Here is a 10,352-nt window from a genome sequence, read left to right on the forward strand (position 1 = left end):
TACAATACAAATTTTATAAAACAAATTGTTATATAAGAATCATATAAATCAAAATACAAAACTCTAACTTTTTAAATGCTTATTAATTAAATACAATTCGGAGTCAATGAAAACGTTTTAAAAATCTGTATAAAAAAAATAAGCGGAGATATGAGAGTTCGAGAACAAGCTCTTCCATTAGCTGACTTGTTCATCCAGTGATTATGTTCATCATTTGTGAACATCGAGTGAACGTTCGTAGGTGTTGTGAACAATGAAAGGGTTGCATTTGTTTGTCGGTTGTACGATAATGTTGTTACCATTGGTTGAATGTTGAATACGGTTGCAGTTGTTGCAATTGTTGTTGCGGATACTACCAATGTTTGCAGTTTTTAATTTAAAAAATTTTAAATATAAAACAGTTTATTTTTTTGAAAATTTCGAGTGAAAATTATTTTTTAAATGCTTAAATTCAGCTTGATAAGAAACGCTAATAAAAAAATCTCCATATATTAGAAACACCATATAAATATAACAACACCGTGAACAACGATGGTAACAAGAGGTTGAAATAAAATAAATAAACGCTGAGTTGTTGAAACAAACATTCTATAAACCTGAGAAAAAAAGCAGATAAAAATTATGACGAACGTAACTAACCTAATTGTGTTGTGGACAAATGAAAATAAATAACTGAATTGAATAAATAAATAAACAGAAGGACGAATGAATAAGTAAGGTGAATAAAAAAATTTTAACATAAGACATGAACGTTAAAAATTAAAACTAAAGACAATGCAAGCTTCCATATGCTGGCGTTCAAATGACTACATGCCTCAGCCATTCCTAAAGCCGAAAAATTTTTTGTTAAAATTATTGAAACGAACAAAACTAAAGCCAAATTAATTAGAGTAAAATAAAATACTATAAAAATTACAAAATAATTTTTTAATGTGTATAAACTCATATAAATCCTTCACCAAGATTATTATTTTAAAGGAATATTAAAGCCAACATAAAATTCAAAATTAACTCAAGCCGACTGAAGCTATTTCATTAACTAAAAAAGTAACTAAAATATATAAATAGATATTTTTGTATAAAACCCTTTCCAAATTAAATAATATCAAATAAAATTAGCACTAACTAGTGCAACAAATAATAAAAAATATTTTATAATGATTGATAAAGAAGCAGCAAACGAACCGGCCGAACAGTGTGGATTACAGTCATCGCTGGTGTAGAGGTTGTCGCAGTCTGATTTGGACAGGTTGTTGCACCACAATCTCTTGTCACCGTACTCGTAACCTTGGGGGCGAAATTATTTATAATTCGTTATTATTATTTAGCATTTATCATATAAATCATTATTCAGTTATCCTATGCTAATGTATTTGCTTTGAAACTTGACGTCTTTCGAATTAAAAAACAACTAAAAATAGCATCCAATCAAATCCTGCCCTAAATAACCAATCATATAATTTACGTTTGTAAACATAATATGTTTATAAACAAATTTAGCTTTTTGTATGTATAGTGTTAATACTACATAAAAAGTCATATTTTTCTTTAATCAAACACTCCCTGTTCTTAAATTTTAAACTTTAATAATTGTTGTGCTTGTGGTGTTGACCTGCACACACACGCAAATGTGTACATAGACTTCCTGTAGATGTACATGATGAACAGTCTTTGTGCTTCAAATGTTTAATAACAGGCAAGTAAGTAATGGAAGGCTTCTTGGCATTTACTAGCTATTTGTATGTTGGAAAAACTGTTATTCCTCACCATTGGAATATGAGACTTGCATCTGCTGACAGACACAGGGGCACGAATTCCTGACGGTGACGTCATAGCAGGAGAACGGGGCAAGGTTGTCACACCAGGGTCTTCCATCGTTGCAATCTGGCGACAGGTGTGGTGGAGTGTGTGGTGTGGCGTGGTGTGATGTGGTGGGTCTTCATTTGAGTGAGTATTCGCTGATTTGTATTTGCTGATTTTTTACAGATTCTACTATTGAAGTACTCATTTATTCATTCAATATTTTATTATACACAGTTTTTTTTATTCCAGTTTAAACATTATGATAAAAAGTGCTTAAACCGAAAATTTGATAAATTTAATTAGAAAGTTTATTTGATATATAAATGAAGGCAAACTTGGAAAACGTTTCTGAGGCGTGGGTGGAGTGAAAACTTGAACGTTGATGCCTTTCAGTATGGAGGGGACCATGGAGAGGTACTGCTGATTGCATTTCAGGCAACATTCCCCGGAAGCTATCCTACACTGGTCAGGTGTTATGTTGTTACACCAGTCCACTCTGTCACCGTACTGACAACCTAGGTGTTGTTGTTTGTGTAGTTGCTGTTATTGTTTGTGTTGTGTTTTGTTGTTTGTGTTGTTATAAGATGTTTGTGTTGTTGTTTGTGTTGTTATAAGATGTTTGTGTTGTTGTTTGGGTTGTCTGTGTTGTTGTTGTTTTTGTTATGTTGTCGGTGTTTTTTGTTTGTGTTGTCGTTGTTGTGTTGTTATGTTGGTGTTTTATTGTCGTTGCGAAGTGAATCACTAAAAACACTAAAAACAGAACGGAAGCACCAAAAATAGAATAAAAAAACACCGAATCAGCTGACCGCTGAGTCTTAGGTTGTTCCTGGCACAGAACAAACAGCAGATGTTCTCAGACGAGTAGCACTGTGAGGTCTTCATTATCGACGGGTTTTCACACCAGTCAGCTCTGTCGCCGTATTCGCAATCTGTAATTTTTTTTCATTAACTATAATTATTTTATTATTCGTCATTATTATATTATTTAATATAATTTTATTACTTTAATACTTCATATTATTTATAATTACCTTATTATTTCTTATTCTCATATTATTTACTATTAAAATGCTTGAAGATGACGTAATTAATACCTATAGTTGTAGCTATTATTTCTCAATAAATTTTAAAAAATACTAATTACAACTATTATTATCATTATTTTTATTATTATTATTGTTGTTGTTATTGTTATTATTATTATTATTATTATTTTGGTCTAAAAAATGACAGCAGACGATACTCCGTGATGTCATATACTCCATCTTGAGCAAATATTAGCACAGCGCCGATGAAAGCAGCCGTAGTTATAAAGCTCCATCAGTCTATGTCAACAGTATTAATCTGAGAAGCTCATCATTCGAATCGAGAGAGTACGACCAGAGTTAATTAGTTTTAAAATTGACTCATTTCACATTTCTGTCGCAATAGATAGCGTATAACGATGATATGGCAGAGTTAATAAGGTTCTCCCAAACAACAACATCACGTACATTGTGACAACAACAACAACGACATCAAAGACAACAACAACGACAACATTAACAACAACATCAACGCAACATCAACTACTTCAAAAACAACAACGACAACAGCTGCAGTAGCAGCAACAACAGCATCAACAACAACAATGTCATTAACAACAATAGCAACAAAAGTATCGTTAACATCAATAACAAGAAACGCATGAGGAACATTAACAACATCGACGACATCTATATTTCAACAAAGACAGCAGTCAAAACACAGTACTGGCAAAAACAAAAACAACAAACTTTATAATGAATAAACAACAAAAACACAGCAATAACATTAGCACATCCACATTCACAGGCAAACAAACGACTCCAACAAACAACAACCAAAAAACCACGAACTTGGCAAGTTAGTCATTTTTAGGTTTTTGCATGTCTGACAGCAACTTTTTACATTGGAAGGGTCATAGCAAGCGTATGGTTTCAATGTTTTGCAATAATCTGGTTGTAAGTCACCGTACATACATGAAGCTTCCAAGTTACCTTCAACATAATGTAATGTTTGTTGTTTGGATGTCGAAGAGGATAATAATGATGATGATGATGATGATGATGATGATGAGGATGATGATGATTATGATGACGATGATGATTATGGTAATGATGTTGTTAACTGTTGTAAAAATTAGACAAAACTGCTAACGTAAAATTTTGCAAAAAAAAAATAAATAAATTTCCAACTCTTCTTTTTGAAATATTCGCAAGTGGCACAGCATTTCTTGTAGTAGTTGCTGTCGTAGCATTTCGAGAAGTCCTTGGCCATCAGCTCCCAGCATTTCGTCGCTGGATCTCGAGTGTCTCCGGATAGGCAGACGTCTTAAAAAATCATAATAATAATATCAATAACAATAACAATAATAATAATAATAATAATAATAATAATAATAATAATAATAATATTAATAATATTAATAACTATAATAATAATATTAATAATAATAAAAATACTAATTATGTCAATTTATATATGTCCACTATGCGTCGCCATAATTTTATTAAAATAAACTCAGTAAACCATAAAACTTAAACATATCAGGCAAAAATGAAACAGACAGACAGACAAACAAACCAACCAACACACGTATAAAGAAATAAAATATGATGGAGTATTATAGTGAATTATTGTTTTCATGACGACCTCAATGACCCCCATACGACCTCAATGACCCCATATAACCCACTAACTAACCTGACGCTACTGGAGCGTACGGGTCGTATACACAACTGCCTTGCTTGCACCACTGAAGAGGGAATAATGATAAATAATACTGAAAAGTGAAAATTGCGTTTGTATTGTCTACATTTTTATTGAGAGATTGGACGGGTGAGATTTATAATAATAATAATAATAATAATGATAATAATAAATATAATTATTATTATTATTGTTATGTTTCATTTACATAGCAAAAAGAAAATGCGTACGGGCAAAAATAGCGCATAAAATATGCACGTGATATACGGGGTCCTCCTGGCGTTCGAACACCGTCAACTTCACCGCGCCATTGCATCGCTAAAGTATTTTTGTTGAAAAAAGAAACATATACCTAGAATGTGTAGTAACATTTCATTTGATGTTCATTATTTTAAAATTTCGTAATTAGGAATTTTAGAATAAGTTTGCGCACACGAGAAATTAATATCTTCTAATATTTTTGAAATGATTCTACTAGGCAACTAGATACAAACAACTGGGAGTGATACCTTAATTACAAAATTTGCTCTACAGACTACACCCCACTATATAAACAAGCAAGAAATAAACAAACACAAATAAACGAGCAAGAAAACAAACAAACAACAAACACACAAACAGGTGAACAACCGAGTGAGAACAAACCTTCCTATTTCCACAAGTGGTTCCAATGTAGGCCCTCATCTCAGAGCTGGTGCTGCATCGGTAGGCCATCGGGTCGAAACAGAAGAGGGAGGAGCACATGGTTTCATCGTTGCTCATGCCCTGCGTTCAGTCATTCATTCATTCATTCATTCGTTCGTTCGTTTGTTCGTTCATTCATTCGTTTGTTCCATATTTATTGTGTTCTTATCAACTAGCGATCTCATTTGAGATGCAAATTAATTAAACAAACGTGAAATACATTAGTACAACAACAGCAAACAACTCCAAACAACTTGACCAAAATAGAAATTAGGATCAACAAGATGTGTAATTAATTCTTCTAAGGAAAATCTATACTCCTGAAAAATTCGTAAAAAGATTGACATCAAAGACGAAACGAATTTTATTGTAGAAACAAATGCGAATAAATTAATTAATTATGTTAACATTTTTTTCTTATCAACATTAATGTTTAATGGCAATCATTGAATGGACAACAATGGAAAAGACTGACTGCGCAATAATAAGAACCAGGTCCGAAGATCAGTTGGCACTGGACGTTAATTTTGATCTGCTGGCCAAGCGGCATGTTGGTTGGGATGGAACTGCCTGGCTGTGCTGGAACGTATGAAGCAAGTTGGAGTAGGCAGTTCCTTTGTGAACTGTGTGTTTGTTTGTTTGTTTGTGTGTTTGTTTGTTTGTTTGTTTGTGTGTATGATTGCAGATATATGTGCTGTACGTGTTGTACTGTATGTGTGTGTGTGTGTGCGCCAGATTTTGTTTGCGATTCCTTGTGCATTTGTGAAGTTACAAAATCTAGTTGAAGTGATTTTATTCAACACAGTCTTTTAATTTTTTATCAAAAAATATTTTTAGTTGGTTCTTATGTTAAAAAATAGTCAAACGTTTCTATTATAACTGCCAACACATGGAAGCAAATTTGATTGACGTTGCGATATTTACTTGAGAAGCAACTAACACAGCTTCAGAGGCGAGGTACTGCCTCATATAGTCGATAGAGCAAGCAGAGAAGAAGAATGGATGCATGAACGTCTGAGGAGTTAGCTGGCCTGGTGCCACTGACATGATGTACTGGTCTTTACTGTTGCAACTGTTCACCGTCACATCGTCGTGGTATGAACCTAGGCTGATGTGTTTGTGTGTGTGTGTTTGTGTGTGTGTTTGTTTCTTTGTGCGTGGTTGATTGTGTTGCTAGCAATAGTTGTAGTGGTAGTAATAGCAGAAGTTTTAAGAAGAATTTCAATCTGAAAAAAATAAGACGCCTACTTGTGTGCGAGTTCGTGGGAAGCAGTGCCCGTGGTAGCAAACTCCCCGTTCTCCTGGCTAATGCTTATCGCTTGGTTTGAACATATTGCTCGAATGTTTGCTAGGCCTGTTTGTTTGTTCGTCCGTTCGTTTGTTCGTTTGATCTTACATTCGTTTGTTTGTTTTTGGGCTTGTGTGTTTGCTTGTTCGTTTAATGAACAATATTGTGGAGGTTCAACAAATTTTGTAACGTTTACATTTTACGCAACTAACTAACAAATATTAAATTAAGTTTTTCAAGTGAAAAAATTTCAAACAAACTGCTCGGTATTTTTAAAAACCATTAAGCTTAATTATGGTCGTATTGGTTTGAAAGCATTAAAACAAGCAACGATAAAATATTCAGAATTTTTAAACCGGCCACATAGAGAAGATTAAAAATTTTAGTGTAAATATTTGCTTAGTATACTGGCACAAAAATTTCGTTTTCTTAGTAACCATACAAATAAGAGCAGTAACATTATCAATTGCATAAGTAGTGCAGCGATGAGAACATGAAAATGATATGCTGCCAGAAACACACACGCAATGTTGTTAGGTTACATACAACATGCAACTACATTATCTACAATAGGAAAATGAACAACAACAACATAGAGCAACATAAGAACAACGAGCATAATAACAACATACAACCACAAAACCACAAACCACAGCAGCAACAACAACAACACACGTACGTACCTGATATGAACCTAGGTTCTCCATTATTGTAGTTACCAGCGTACAATGTATTACTGTGTGATATGTGTGATGTTAGTTGGTTACGTTACACTGCATGACGTAATTATAGAGATTAAAAAGTTAATTAAATAGCGTATTAATTGACCGTATTAATCTACCATCATAAACATAAAGTTTTAATTAGTTAAATTTAAATGAAGATTATGAATGTTGGTATACAGTACGGGTGAGTGTATATATTTTTATATCTACGTGTGTGTGTATGTATGTGCGTATATGTGTGTGTTTCTTTGTGTGTATGTGTGTGTGTATTTTAAGTACATTCATATTAGCGTAGTGTGTGTGTTGGTTACTGTGTTAGGTGCATAAAAAATTTTAAAAAAATAAAAGAAAGCGAGCGATTGTTTCGGCAAACAAAAAAATATAGGCCGGCATGCTGGTGTTAGCATGGTAATTAGATTGATATTGAACACTTGCTCATCGATTCTCTTGCATTTATTACATAATTTAACGTGGAATTTTCATATATTAATTAATTAATTAATTTTTTATTAAATGGTATTTCTATTGAACGTTTAATCAAATAGTAAGCAAAAAACAAACAAACCAAATGTGGAAAAACAATTCACAAATGAACCAAAACCAACCAAAGACGAAACAATAAACACTGGACTAATGAAAACAACAACAAAAACCATACTCACTCAGTGATGACAAGTAAGTTGTCAAAAGGAGGCAACTTATTGGCATTAACATTTAACCAGAGTGGGATGTTGTCCAGGGCTTTGTACGTGTCCAGGGCCAGTTTGCCCCCAATGTTTAATAAGTAGTTGGTACTCCAGGGTGCTAGTTGGTAGGACTGTTGAAAAAATTGGATTTGCATGCCATTGCTTTTATTTTTGTTTCAGTTTATTTTTTTTATTTTTTTTTAAATTTATTTTAAAATTTTACTCTGATTTTTTGACGATTTTAAGATATTATATTTTTAATTATTTCAAAATTGTAAACGTTGACTTATTTAATTTATAATGTTTCGATTGAACTGTTCATCTGTTTATCTTACAGATAAATAGTCAATATTTCAAACAAACTCGTTTGTAAATTGTTGACTTTAAAATTGTATGATATGATATCATTTCATTCTTAGAGTGTATACTAAATTGTATGATATGATATCATTTCGTTCTTAATGTATATAGAGAAATTAGTGCAAGAAAATTTGGCCACTTTTTTGTCAAATTGTTTGTACAATTATTTTATTAAAACCGGGGAAAGTTTTTTGAAAATTTAACCAATTTCAACCCAAATTTTAATATAGATTTTTTTTTTTATTTATCAACGTCAATCCTAACAAAATTTGTATTGTGGGGGAAGGCTTTAGCCCCAAATCCCCCCTGCCCCATTGGCTACTTCGCTGACATGAAGATATAATGACAACGTACCGTGGCAATGACGAGACCGTTCAACTTGATGGATACTGAGTAATCTCTCTCTTTGATGTTGGCGTACCGAAGATCCATCTGGGAGGATGAAGTTGATGAAGGTGATGATGACGACGATGATGAAGGTGATGATGACGATGATGATGATAGTGATAATGATGACGACGATGATGATGGTGATGATGACGACGATGATGATGGTGATGATGACGACGATGATGATGGGATGATGATGACGATGATGATAGTGATGATGATGATGAGGAGGAAGAAGATGACGATGCTGGTGACGATTATCAAATGGTGCTTATGCCAGTTAATCATTTATTTCATGAAATTTTTCGAAACACATACCTCGACATATTTTAAAATTTTTCGAAGTGTTTAAAGTTTTTTGATTTCTATTTCGGATAGTAATAAAATTAAAAAAAATAGTTCCTCACGGAGTTGGCGATGTTGGCGTAGTAGTAACGTATCTGATTGACGGCCTGCTTTTCACGCTCCTCACTCCTAAGTGTCTTGCCGGTTAGGTCGTACCAACTTTTGAAAATTATTTTAAAATTTATTCACGGTTATTCTTTCTGTATCATTCAGAAGGGGGTATTAAATTTTCAAAGGGGTTTCAACAGCAAGCACGCTCTAGGTGTGTGTATGTAAATAACCAACGCAACACACAGACACAGCGTGTGATTGGAGAGAGATTATGACTAAGTGCCTTTGAAAAAAATACAAGAAAATTATATTTTTTGTAACTTTTATCATTTTAATCGTTACTTTTTAAAGATGGAGTAGTCAATGAGCATGACGATCTCGGCGGTGTAATACATCCTCTGGTTGGTAGTGACTGTCAGGAAGTTTGTCAGATTGGTGGAGTACTCTATGCTACCCTTTATGCGAGTGTCTGTTGACGGTAATGATGGGAGTGGTTAGGGTTAGAGTTAATAACTGCTGTTATTAATAATAAAAAATACACACACAACCACACGCACGCACGCACGCACACGCACACAGAGTGAAACTTCGATTTACATTTAAACAACTATCGCCTAGAACAACGTGATACGTGACGAGAAGATTCTGATATGTTTTGTTCGTTGTCAGCGTCACAGCGACAGAATATTCGCCACCAACAAACGAATGTACATCAAATAAAACACAACAACAACAACAACACAAGATTGATGAGATTGTTTCAAACTGTGCGCTTTTAATGAATACATAACGCAATACCGCCTTTGAGTAATATTGAAGGGCGCTATATAAATTTCCCAATAAATTCTCTTTTAACACACACATATAGCATTTATGTATTTGAATGAAAAATATACTAAATACACACGTGTCCATAATTAAACACACTAACATATATGAAATCACACAAACAAATGTCCATACAAATGCATGAATGTTTGTATTGTAAAAGTGTATACATACAAACATACAAATGCACAAATATTTAATTATGCTTAACATACAACTTAATACAAACACACACAAGCATACACACACACACAAACACATAAACAAAAAAATTCACATGCTTCCATTCATTCGTTCATTCATCCATAATTTTTAATTTCATTTTTCACCTCTCTGCACTTAGATGTCATTGATAGTCGAAAGTCACAACCGTGTGAAATTATTCTTCTCGCTTCCAAAATCAATTACACACACACACACACACAATGAAACAACAACAACAACAATAATAATGATAATACT

Source organism: Helobdella robusta (assembly GCF_000326865.2).
Source record: "Helobdella robusta unplaced genomic scaffold HELROscaffold_1, whole genome shotgun sequence".
NCBI classification, from domain to species: Eukaryota; Metazoa; Annelida; class Clitellata; order Rhynchobdellida; family Glossiphoniidae; genus Helobdella; species Helobdella robusta.